The sequence below is a fragment of the Chrysoperla carnea genome, chromosome 2 (genome assembly GCF_905475395.1).
Source record: "Chrysoperla carnea chromosome 2, inChrCarn1.1, whole genome shotgun sequence".
NCBI lineage: Eukaryota > Metazoa > Arthropoda > Insecta > Neuroptera > Chrysopidae > Chrysoperla > Chrysoperla carnea.
The window spans coordinates 90,460,942-90,474,001 of record NC_058338.1 but is presented as its reverse complement, the minus strand read 5'-3'; the positions used below and the strand labels follow the sequence as shown (position 1 = coordinate 90,474,001).

At 34.2% G+C, this 13,060-nt stretch overlaps 1 protein-coding gene and 1 long non-coding RNA gene across 2 annotated transcripts in view; one reads left to right on the top strand and one right to left on the bottom strand.

Moving 5' to 3' along the window:
• The window catches only part of LOC123293030 (zinc finger protein basonuclin-2), a 657,524-nt gene that overhangs the window by 55,258 nt on the left and 589,206 nt on the right, over nt 1–13,060 (bottom strand). The gene's annotated exons all lie outside the window — the stretch shown is intronic.
• LOC123293609 lies at nt 8,080–9,194 on the top strand. The gene is made up of 4 exons (XR_006535027.1): nt 8,080–8,292; nt 8,360–8,469; nt 8,881–9,022; nt 9,089–9,194. It is a non-coding gene; the product is annotated as an uncharacterized LOC123293609 (long non-coding RNA).

Sequence of the window (13,060 nt, the reverse complement as noted above, 5' to 3'; positions counted from 1 at the left end):
AGTTATTTAAAATACATAAAAAGTTAGTTTTTTTTTTCATCTATAAATTTCTCATCAAAATTATTTGGAAATTAATTAAAATATTTTTATTATTTATTTCAACAGAATTTGTCAACGTGTTTTTATAATGGTGCTGTTTAATTATACAGATTGTCTTTTTATACCATGTATATATGAAATATACATAGTATATTAAGTTTAGTCCCAAGTTTGTAACGCTTAAAAATAATGATGCTAGGAAAAAAACTTTGTCATAGGTGTTCATAAAATCACCTAATTAGTCCATTTCCGGTTGTCCGTCCGTCCGTTCGTCCGTCTGTAGGCACGATAACTCAAAAACGAAAAAAAATATCGAGCTGAAATTTTTACAGCGTACTCAGGACGTAAAAAGTGAGGTCGAGTTCGTAAATGAGCATCATAGGTCAATTGGGTCTTGGGTCCGTAGGACCCATCTTGTAAACCGTTAGAGATAGAACAAAAGTTTAAATGTAAAAAATGTTTCTCACCAAAAATTAAACAACTTTTGTTTGAAACATTTTTTCGTAAACATCACTGTTTACCCGTGAGGCCGCCAATTAGGCGAAAATTTTATGATTATCAGTTATGTATGGGTCACATGTTTGTATGTGTAATGTGATAAAGAAATCAACACTGACTATGCATGGTATTTAAATAATTAACTCAGTCAATTGTTTGTTTTCACTTGTTTAAGTTATCTTGTTAACCTATGCTTGAAACTCGATAAATAAATTTAATCGTTGAAAATGCTTCAAACGAAAAATGTTACTTTCAAAGGCACACATCTTATACCGGCATCGAATTCGATCTAAGTTTGCAGGCTCAATTAAAACTTCCCTCTGATTGATAACTGACAAACATTAGATGAATGCTTTAAATTGGAAAGTTGTTCTTTATTCTTTTTAAATATGCAAATATTTTTTGTTCGAAATATTTGTTTGTAGACCGAATAGATTACATGACAGTAATTGATAGCAAAACTACAACTTTCTGTGCGTTAGATAAAAAACCACTTGGATTTATTGGAAATTTGTTTTTGAAGATTGTCTAGATTTGAAGCAGAAGCAATGATACGAATAAACATTTTTAATACGAAAAAACTTTTGGGAAAAACTTTACAGTCCGTTTTTGCCTAAACTGTACGGTTTGCTGAAAAATATCTGGAACAAAAAATGTAACTTTTTTAATGAATAACGACTTTCTAATTTAAGTCGCCCTATTATCTCAGTTGGTTAAGGCGTTACCTATTCTGTCCGCGGTATGCTTAGGGTGACGAGTTCCATTCCCGCCGTCGCAACAAAATTTATTTAATTGATAGTTGTGATGGGCTGGTGTAGTGCATGGTATATGCACTCTGCCTCTGAAATTAAGGAGCTGATAAATGAAATTATCAGCGGAAAGGTGGTAAAACACAAATATGGTATCACAATGGGATCTATAGCCTAAGTGTGTCCTTCGTTGACAGCCAATATAACCTAACCTAACCTAACCTAATTTAAAGTGTTCATTTATCGATTACCAGTTATGGAGTAGCGTGAGCTTTTCAATGAACTTGAAAACCTAGGCCACGTTTAATACCTGCGTCTGATGTGCGCCTACACACTCAATATTTTTTGCTTTAAACATTTTTATCGATAAAAATTATTTTTTGAGTTTCAATGATATGGCTACTTACAAAAAACAAAAACATGTAGGATTATAAAAGATTCTGCATAAGAAATTATTTTATTCTCCTCGAAAATGTAAAAATTTTATGAAATTTATTTAATGTAATCTTTATGTTTTGAATATTTTCAGGCGATCGAAATTTTGATGCACGTTACATCGTGAAAATCTATTAAAAAATCGATTTAAAATTTTAACAAGTGGTTTCATGGGGCTTCAAAACCTTCTGGATCTCAGAAAGTGAATATTTGTTATTACAGTAACACGGCAACTTACATACCACAATCATAATTTCATAAACATTTTCATAAAAAGTACTATTGAAAAGAGAAGCTTTTATTGTACTCAAAAGTAGAAAATAATTTTTTCTATGAGTCTCTTACTCAAACATGACTTATTTGCAAAAGCTGCGAGAACTCAATTTAAAATATCAAGAATAAATCAGAGCGCCTCAAGCTTTTACGATAAATTTTATATTTTCAATGAGTTATATTTCCAATGTATATTTTCCACTTTTTTCCAGGAATTTATAGCGCCAACAAATGAACTTATAAATATAAATATAACTTATTAATATAAAAAAAATGAATATAAAATTCCCTAACAAAAGGGACAAAATAAAAGCCATATATAGCGATGAGAAAAAATTAACAAATCTTTATGCGCCCTTTTAAAAGCAAATGACTAAATTTAGATCACATAAAAATATATAAAAATATTAAATATGTTATTTAATAAAATATAATAGGAAAAATTTACCACACCTCCAAACTAAATAAAAGGCCCTAAAGGCGCCTGCCTCGTTCGTTTATGCAGAAAGCAATTAAAATGAAATGTTAAAAAAATTTTGTTGACGAACATAATTTATAAAAAAAGAGAATAAATAAAATATGTGGTGCTCTCTGAAGATGAGTTCCATTATATGTAGGTTAGTTAACTCTCCAAAAAGGATTCTTTATTTTTTTAAATGTCTAAAAAGTCATTTCATTTTTTTTTTTTTTTTTTTGGTTATGATGGACATTATAGATTTACTTAAGGGGGTCTTTTGTGTGTATGATAACACCGCGACATACCGGGGCGGAACCCCATATATACATATATATGTTGGATATGCCCTAACGCCGTTGTGCTCATCAACCAAATCGTCATTTAAGAAAAATATTAAAAAAAAAAAAACTAATATTTTATTTTTTTTGAAAGATTTAATATTATTGTATTCTGTCATGTAAATAAATAATGATTATATTTTATTATTTATTACAAATAAAATTGGTTTGTATCATTAGCATTTTTGATGGGGATTTTGGACGAACGGTGCGCTTTTAATCAGCAATCGTCGTTGTTGACGCGACGATTTGTAATATTTATTTTATTGACTACAAAATAATTATTTATAGAAAAAATATTTTGCAAACTTTGGATTGGCCTATTTCTAGTGGCTCCAATTTCTGTTTGTTTCACTCTTGCATAATTTTAAGACCAATATAGTTAATTAATAAAAGTGTTGGTACGATTAAAATTTCTAAATAACTTTTAATTTTTTTAACTGTTTACTGCTTTTGCAGTTTTTTTTTTAGTTTAGTTTAGATCAAATGCTGGAATTATTCTACATTAATCAGGTCAGGATTACAGTTCAAGTGTCAAAAATTATCCGTTTTTTCAAAAACTTTACGAAATGCCAACAGATTTCTTTTTAGTAACTGATAGAAATAGTTCTTTGTGCTGCAGTAATAGTTTTACAAAACGGTGACAAAACATATCATCCAACTACCGTTTTCCCATAAGACCAATGTTAAATATGCTTACATTTGAAGTCATTTATTTATTTAAATAATCGGGCAACCCTCCAACCCTAAAATTTTCTGAATTTAGACTTAGTTCAATTTCATATATAAAATTTTTACCAAAAACGCCCTGACCTCATACATGTTTAAGTTTCAAGCTCATAAAAAATGTGGCACCAAACAATATCTGCAGGGTTTCTGACCTAACCTATAAGGTATTTGTAGGTTATCTTTACAAATCAAGCTTCCAGTAACATCTTCGATTCACAAACATTTATCCATATACTAACCAAGCATATTCTTCATATAATCATTTATCTATTGAGAGTATAGAAAATGATAATTAGATTTTATATTCAATACAATAAATTAATTATATATGTATGTAATATAATAAATATATAATGTACAATATTGTACAATAGAATTATTACATTATATATAATAATAAATTTACAAATAAATAGCTGTTGGCAATAATTAATAATTTATATAAATCGTAATAATCATTAGATAGACCGTATTATAGAGGTACCTATAGTATATATATATATATAGTAGATAGATTCAATATATGTAATTAACTTTATACAAGTATTATATGTTGGTTTGAATGGCTGCAAGACAATTTATTTATAAAATGTCAACCGATTAAAATGTCGTTATAACTTATATTACAATTAAATAATGTAATATATGTTTCGCGAAATTGCGAATTTCATAAGGCTAGCAGGCGTCATCCGCCCTCGTTACTGGTCAATTCTCTTCAATACCTTGATTCCCTTTTGATCTTCCTTAATTCTTCTTGTTTTTCTTTACATCTACGGCGTATTTGCTTAGCTCGGATGACGTTTTTTTCTCAGAAGATGTTGCCTAGAAAATTTTTGAAGTACGATGAAAGAGTGACAATGAGTGCTTCATTTTGGTTAACTTTTTCGAGTATACTCGGCGAGACTACTTCACGAGAGTGTAGGCAGGGGTGTATAACGTATCTTAATGAAAAATTTATTTCAAAATTTTGTTATCTCAAAAACAAAGATGGTAGCCTATTGGTTGACGTTTTGTTGTTTTTCGGACACTATATAATCTTTACCCATAACATTAAAACGACATTTCATTCATCAAAATCGTTCCAGCAGTTTCAGACATTATTCCCTACATGCATACAAAGATTTGAAGAAAACCTTTTTACTCAACTTGTGTACACTTAATTTTTTTATGATGATTTCAATGAGTTTTTAGGAAAGAAGTATTAAAAAAAAAGTTCGTAGACACCAACTATACAAAATTTTTTTTTCTTCAAAATTTTAAAACAACCAACACAATTGAGCAAAAATCAAATTTACATTCTACAGTGCAACCTTAATATAACGAACCTCAATATAACGAATTCCTCGATTTAACAAATTTTTCGCAATCCCCTTGAATTGTCCATAAGAGTCAATATAAAATATACCTCTACATTTCGAATATTTTTTGCGAACAGTCTCTTTATAACGAATTTTCAACTATAATAAAAAATTTAAATACCTCTAAATAACGAAATTCGTCAATTCAAAACCTTTATATAACGTATAAAGTCCCACAAATATATGACAGTTAGTATGCTCCATAGTATGTAATTCATATCGCGAGAGGTTCCGACACTTTTTTCCTCTTTATAACGAATTTTAGACCAACTTAACCTCAATATTACAAACCCCAGTTTAATAAATTACTTGATATAACGAATATTTACTGGTTCCCTTCAGATTTGTTATATCGAGGTTGCACTGTATTTTGTTGTTGTCTTTTCCAACGGTACTTGTGGTAGGTTTGGTAGAGCGTTTGGTAGACTTCTAATACATAGGTTTAGGGTTCAAAGCTCATGCAAGTAGGTCACTTGTTCAATCAATGCACAATATGATCTGGAAATGGTTATCTGAGGAACACATTATTAAGGGCACTGATGGCACATTTTCGATTCGTCTCGATGGTTGTACAAGTAAGCTATGAATAACCCGCATCAGATCATTCCGTGGATAGATTGAACTGCAGAATTGAAAAACAATTCACGAGCCGTTTAAGTGACTATGTGATGTTGATAACCTCGACATCACATATAGTTTTTTTTTTCGAAAAAAATTTAACAAATGAGCCAGATAGGTGTCAGTTGTTTGCGATTCTGACTACGGATAAAAAGTACCATAGTTCGAATCAAAAGCGGGGTCTCTGTTGTGGAATTTATTGGCAGAAGACCTCTCTATGTGATTTTTCAGAGATTTTTATGCGGATTGGGTTTTTTTTGAAGAGAAAATCTGTAAAAATTGTTTCTGATAATATTGTTTGTACCCATTACTACGTCGATAGTACCTAAAAGAATTTATTACTTCCGAATTCTCTTCCGAAATTGTGAATCTTCATAAAATTTTCATCTAAACCATTATTTCGAAAATAGTCAGCTTTCGGAGGAAATGTGACTTAAAATTATGCCATTATAGCATTTAATTGAAAGAAAACACGTTAACTAGTCATGGACACAGGCGAATGTTGTCAAGGGTAATAGAGACATTCGCCTGTGTCCATGACTTTTGCCTACAATTATTGATAAATTTAAGCTTATTTCAATTCGATTAAATGCAATAATGACATATTTTTAAGTCGTATTCCCTGTGAAAGCTAACGTTTATGGAAAAAATATTTTAAACAAAAATTGTTAGTTTTTTTTAATGAGGATCAACTTTCTATTTTAAGATGTTATTCTATCTCTTACCGTTCAGGATCGAAATTGGCTATTAAAGAAACCTGAAGAACTAGGTGCAATCTTATGCCAGAACATGATGCACTACCCATCAAACTCTACAGATTTTGTTTAAGTATTTAGGTGCATATATTAAAATGGCCCACCCTGTATGTATAGGATGTATTGTGATTTTGATAGATTCCAAGAAACGATTCTGAGTATGAAAATAATTATATAAATTCACAAATTCTGAAATAAAACCATATTAAAAACTTTATGTATTGCCAAAATTAGTGACTAATATTTTTTTTTACTTTTAGTACAGTCAATCTGGCATTTTGACTGGAAAAAATTTCAATGGTGGATCTGAGGTTATAGATCGTTAGGGGGGCATGTAAATAACTTTTTTCGTTCCGCTGTTTTTGAGAAAATCCAAAAAAATTGGAATGCGTTTTTCTCGGAATCTATTGGTTTAAGGGAAAAGTTTCAAATAAAAAATGTAGAGGACATTGTCAGCTACATTTTATGTCATTGGAGCAACGTCATACGAGTTAAATTACAAAAAGTAGGTGGCGCTAAAGTATCAACAAAAGGGTTTTTCACGATTTTCATGAAGAAAAATTGATTTTTTTGTAAAAGTGTAAATGAAAAAGTTGTTTGACTCAAAATTAGCTTCAACTTTTATTTAAACAATTTTTTTGTAAAATTTACCGTTTTTGAAATACAGCTTGCTGAAGAGTACACATCGGACATTTTATGCCGTGCTGTGTTTGAGATTGTTGTAGAATTTAAAATTGAATTGATTGTTTGAAGAACCGTTAACGACGTTGCGTTGCATTTTTGGCGTATAGCTCGGAAACGGCAAGTTTTTCATAAAAATTATACTTTTACAAAAAAATCAATTTTTCTTCATGAAAATTGTGAAAAACCCTTTTTTTGATACTTTAGCGCCACCTACTTTTTGTAATTTAACTCGTATGACGTTGCTCCAATGACATAAAATGTAGCTTACAATGTCCTCTACATTTTTTATTTGAAAAACTTTTCCCTTAAACCAATAGATTCCGAGAAAAACGCATTCCAAAATTCCATTCGGATTTTCTCAAAAACAGCGAAACGAAAAACTCTCTTAATTTTTTTTAGGTTATTTACATGCCCCCCTAACGATCTGTAACCTCAGATTCACCATTGAAATTTTTCCAGTTCCCGCCTTTTTTTCGTCTAGATTGACTGTATCATTTAGCTAAATAGGTACTTGAATTGTTTTGTGTATTGATCAAAAATTTTAAGCTATTGTAAAAATTTCTTCATTGTTTAGATAAGTAATGTCATCATGTTACTCATAAAAATACACATACATACATACATAAGCAAAAATTTTTATAAAAAAAAAAATATTGTATGATCAAATTAATGTACTGTTATAATAATTTTGACATTTTGAATTTATAACGGTGTATTTTGACACATACAGTTTGATAAATAAATAATAACAATAATAAATTTTAAAGAGATCCATACTAACCATACATTTGTATATACCTATCCATATACTATGTGTGTTTGTACCATCTAGGCATATACATATCTGTAGTATGACAGAATACATCCGTTTAGTAATGCATCTAAGCGAGAGGTATTATAAAAATGTGTTGTAAGACTACAGATACGATACGACAGATCTTTTGTTGTATGCATGCAGAGAGTGGGAGTTTTGTTGCATACTTACTAGTTATCTGTAACTAAAAAACTCCCACTCTCCAAGCGTCTTCCAACTAATGTTCAATACATGTATATAATGCATCTCACTTAGATGCATTACTAAACGGATGTATTCTGTCAGCCTACAGATATGTATATATGCCTATGTGGCATTTTTTAGATGACTTTATATTAAAATCTTCTATTAAATTACCAACTGTGGTATGTTGACAAAGTGGAAGCGTTTTTTATCCGCGATCTTAGTAAGTGTGATCGAATCTGAAAAAAAAATTAAAGTGGACAAAGGAACGGTCTAGGATGGAGTAGTAGTCTGTGAAGTGACTACAACTCTATGGACTATCAATCAAATGTCAGAATATTTGACGACAACAGAAAACACATGTAAGTAATTTTTACCCTTAGATTAATTTATTTCAAAAAAATATAAAAATATTCTTTTTGTTTTTAGAATTTATTTTTTTGTCTTGCAAGATAAAATCATTAAATGAATTACAAAGAAAATAATATAAAACTAGAATTCTCCAAGATAAATATTCAATGTTACATAACCTCTTTAAGGTAAGGTTTTTTTTTGTTAAATTAACTAAGTGATTTTCTTTTGTTTTTTTTTTTTTTTTATAAAATATGTGAAACTATATTGAAACTGAACCGTTCCGATCTTGTAGTTAAATTCTTCGGTGGAGTGATCCAATTCACCACCTTCTGTCTCCGACCCGTTACTCAATTTATTCTAATATTTCACCGGGCAGAATACCGTGAAGCTTAAATTCCGCGAAGTGTAGCGCCGAGCGAGAATTCGAGACGCCCTTAAATGGCAGTCTAACTCGTGGTCCGCTACACTTCCAAAACGCGGTATTGATCACGTTCCACACAAATTTTATATATGTAATTAAAATCAGTCGGAAAGGTTCAGTTGCGTTTTTTTTTTCTTTAAAACTACGTATTTAAACTTTTTGAAATTTTTTGTAGGTAAATCTCCAACTACTCGCGCATACGAAGTAAGACAGAAGGAAATAATAAACGTACCTTAAAAATCTAGGAAAAACCACCACAGGATGACCGAGCGATACACAACCAAACAAACAACACCAGCCGTTGATGAAATGTCCAGGTATAATTAATTTGATCTTTCAAGTAAGTCCACTTCTTGAAGTTAAACCAATTATCTTTATTCCAGATTAAATGACCCAATCCATCAATTGTCCGATGTAATATTCAAAACGTGCTCGCGTTGCGGGCACGGACGTGTAAAATTATTAATTTTTAATAAATTTTATAACTGATCCTTGATGTGTACCATTCAACGGTGATTTTTTCAAGAGGGCCTCATCTTTAAATTGTCTCAGCTTTTTGGCTCTGTTGTGTATCTCTACGCGGAACTACGTTGTTTTTATTTGTTACCTTTTAATTATTGTTGCGCGTGGTGGCTATTCACACGTTAGCGTGTATTGACGTCCGTTCACACGCTAGCGTGATTTTAATTCAACTTTTTTAATTGACTAATTTTGTTAGTTTTTTTTTTATTTTATTTTTTTTTTTTTATTTGTGTGTGTGTTTAGATTTAGATAGGGTTTTTTTTTAATTTATTTATTTCTATTTTTTTTTGTATTTTTTTTTTTTTTTCTTTGTAAATATTTCTCTTCGTGTTCGTGTTTTTTAATGATTATTACTTCCTCTGTCTTAATCCGTATAATGTTTTTTTTTTTTGATCGCGCTTATTACTCTAATTTAAAAGATTTTTAATTACTATCAACCAAACCTACAATCAAAATACTGTGAACCGAATTTGAACGGTTCAGTCTCCCCCACTTTTAGGGAGAAATACTATTGTATTTCGGAATTTATTAATTGATTTCTTCTCGTTCGATGAACGGCTTCAGGTCCTCGACGTGGGCTTTGTACCTTATTTTAGTTTCTAAGTCTTCGAGGTCGCATGAAACAGGGGTTGTAAAGCGGAGTATTCTCCTGGGTGTCGTCCACCGGGGAATAAATTTTCTGGCCTCGTCGAATTGGGGACCACCGTGGTCTCTCTGTAGCACAATTTGGCCCTCTGTGAAAGGATGTTCTGGTGGACGTTTGGCGTTATGGAAGCGTTTCATTTTGTCATGTGCCTTCGCCAAGGACTCTCGGACCTTATCGAGATCTGGTGGGGGATCATCATGGATTATTTCATGCAAATTCCACCGGAGGTCCAATGGAGTTGGAACTGCTCGTCCTAAAAATACCGTCGAGGGGCTGCATTGGATCGATTCGTGGAATTGACTATTATGTGCAAATTGAAAATATGGAAGGAATTGATCCCATTCTTTGTGGGTGTTTGCGTATTGACGTAACATAATAGTCATTCCACTCTTGAGGTCCCTGTGGATTCTTTCGACGAAAGAGTTACTCGACGGTCTATAAGGTGCGCACAGAATGTGTTTGATACCCCATCGAAGGCACATGAGCCTAAATTTCTCGCCTGTAAATGCCTTATGGTTGTCCGTAATGACGTGTCGAGGTGGACCGAAGCGTAACCAGACCTTATTGAGCTTGTCGACGGTGTTAGCCGCCGTAACACGTTTTACGGGAATGGCCTCCAACCATTTCGTGAAGCTATCTGCCACTGTGAGCACATATCGGAACCCGTTTTTAGTCATGACTAAGGGGCCAACGTGATCTATGTGGACCCTCTCCCACGGGTGTTCTGGAGTTTTAGAAGCTAATGGGGCCCCAGGTGCTTTATTGTGTGGTTTACACCGCTGGCATTCCGGACAGGACCTAACATAACCGCAGACCTCCTCAAACAGTCGTGGCCACCAGAAGCGACGGGCAATGGCCCTATAACTTTTTGTAATGCCGGGGTGGTTTGAAGCTATTCCATCGTGGTGATAGTAGAGAAGCATTTGTCTCATAGTTTTAGGTACAGGGATACGTCGCAACCTATTTTTCCCTACAATTTTTAGAAGAAGGGAGTCCCGTAACTCATAGCCTATCACATCATCTCCGGCACGTAGGCGCTGGATGATGAGCCGTAGCTCCGGATCCTCCTCTTGCTGTCGTTGCAGAGAGGTAAAGGTTTGTGGTACCTCGTCTAAAACTGAAATTTTACCTGTATGTCCGTCTGTCAAATTTTTATGGAAGTTGTCTGTGGGACTTTTCTCGTCGTTTGATATTTTAATTGAAAATAGCCTTGAAAGAGCGTCAGCTACAACATTTGTGGGGCCTTTTATGTGTTCCACGTCAAACTCAAAACGTGAGAGTTTTAGTACCCACCTTCCCACTCGGCCAAGCTGTTTTGGATGGTTCATGACCCAGCTTAGGGCTCCGCTATCGGTGTTGAGTAGAAACCGTGTTCCTAGTAAGTACTGTTTGAATTTCTCCAGGGCCCAGACGACAGCGAGACTCTCCAGTTCGTATGCAGAATATTTAACCTCCGCAGGGGTTAATTTTCTGCTAGCGTACTGGATGGCTCTTTGGCCTCCGTCTAGTTCCTGAAGCAATACAGCAGCAATTGCGACACCTGAAGCATCGGTTTGTACGATGAAGCGTTTTTTAAAATCTGGGAAGGCAAGTACTGGAGCTTCTGTAAGAGCTTGTTTGACCGCGTTGAATGCTTTAATTTGGTCATCTCCGAAGTGGTACACCACGTCCTTTTTTCTGAGTGCGTTCAGCGGGGCAACTATTTCGGCGTAGTTGGGGATGAAACGCGAGAAGAAGGAAGTCATCCCCAAGAAGGATCTCAGTTGCTTAATGTTGCGAGGTATTCGCAGGTCCAACACAGCCGCTACCTTCGACCTATCCAAAGCTACACCTGACGCGGATATTACATGCCCTAGGAATTGAATGCTAGGTAGACATAGTTGCATTTTGTCCGGTCGTACCGTTAAGCCGGTATCTCGTAACCTAGTGAACACTATCTCCAGGTGTTTTAGGTGCTCTTCAAAGCTCGAGCTGTAAATTAAAATGTCGTCGAAGTAAGGGATAACACATTTATAGCGGAGGTCTGCGAATAACCCGAAGATCAAGCGGTTTAGAGCCATTGGGCTGACACTTAATCCGAAAGGAGTAGTCCGGAACAAGTATTGGCCTGTTGGCGTAGAGAACGCTGTGTATTTTCGGCACCCAGGGGACAGCATTATTTGATAGTAAGCGCTAGTTAAATCGATCACTGAATAGCAGCGTGAGCCACTCAAGCTCTGAAAAACATTCTCCATATTAGGGGAGGGAAAGCCGTCGAAGATAACTTTCGCATTCAGACGCCTATAATCGATACACAGTCTGTTTGAACCATCTTTTTTCTTTATTAAAAAGGCTGGAGCCGAGTATTCACTCCGGCAAGGTTCGATAATGCCTTGCTCCAGGAGGCCGTTGACGTGCTGTTCCATTTCAAGCGCTTTAGGGGGTGAAAGTGGATAGGGTGGGCTCCGTACCGGTATACTGTCCTTTAAACGTATGGTGTACCAATAATCACGAGCACAACCGATTTTGTTGGTGATTGTGTCACTAAAGCGATTCAATAACGTTTCGAGACGGGAAGATTGAGTTTTCGGCAACGTAGGTGATGTGACGATGTTATTTATTGTACAGACTGTCCCTGGACACATGGGGATGGGTATTTTTGGGTTGAACATGAAGGTCACTAAGCATTTTTCGAAATTTAAAATAGCCTTCATGTGTTTTAAAAGATCAACACCCATGATTAAACTGAAAGTTAGGCTTGGTATTATATGAAACGCTGTCCTCCAAGTAAATCCGCCAATTCTGATAGAACATGTCAGCAACTGATGGACATTAGTGACAGTACCATCCGCTAATATAGTTTGGAGCGTTGTGGTGGAGATCTTGCCTAAACCAAGCTTTACTGTAGCTGTTGCCAATTTTTTATCACAAAAACTATGAGTGGCCCCTGAATCCAGAAGGCAATCGTACGTACAAGGTCCTATGGTTACGGGTATTGTAGGTAGGCTAGTATGTTGTGAACGAATTGATAATAATTTGCGACGTCCCATTAGACAACGATGGGGGGGACGAGACGGGGTTTGGTTGATTGTATTGTAATTGGAGATTTCAACTAGTTTTTTGTAGGTTTAGACCTACTGGAGTTCTGCTCCATTTGTGCGTACATTACTTGTCTATCCGTTATTTGACGCACCTCTTGAGCTACTAG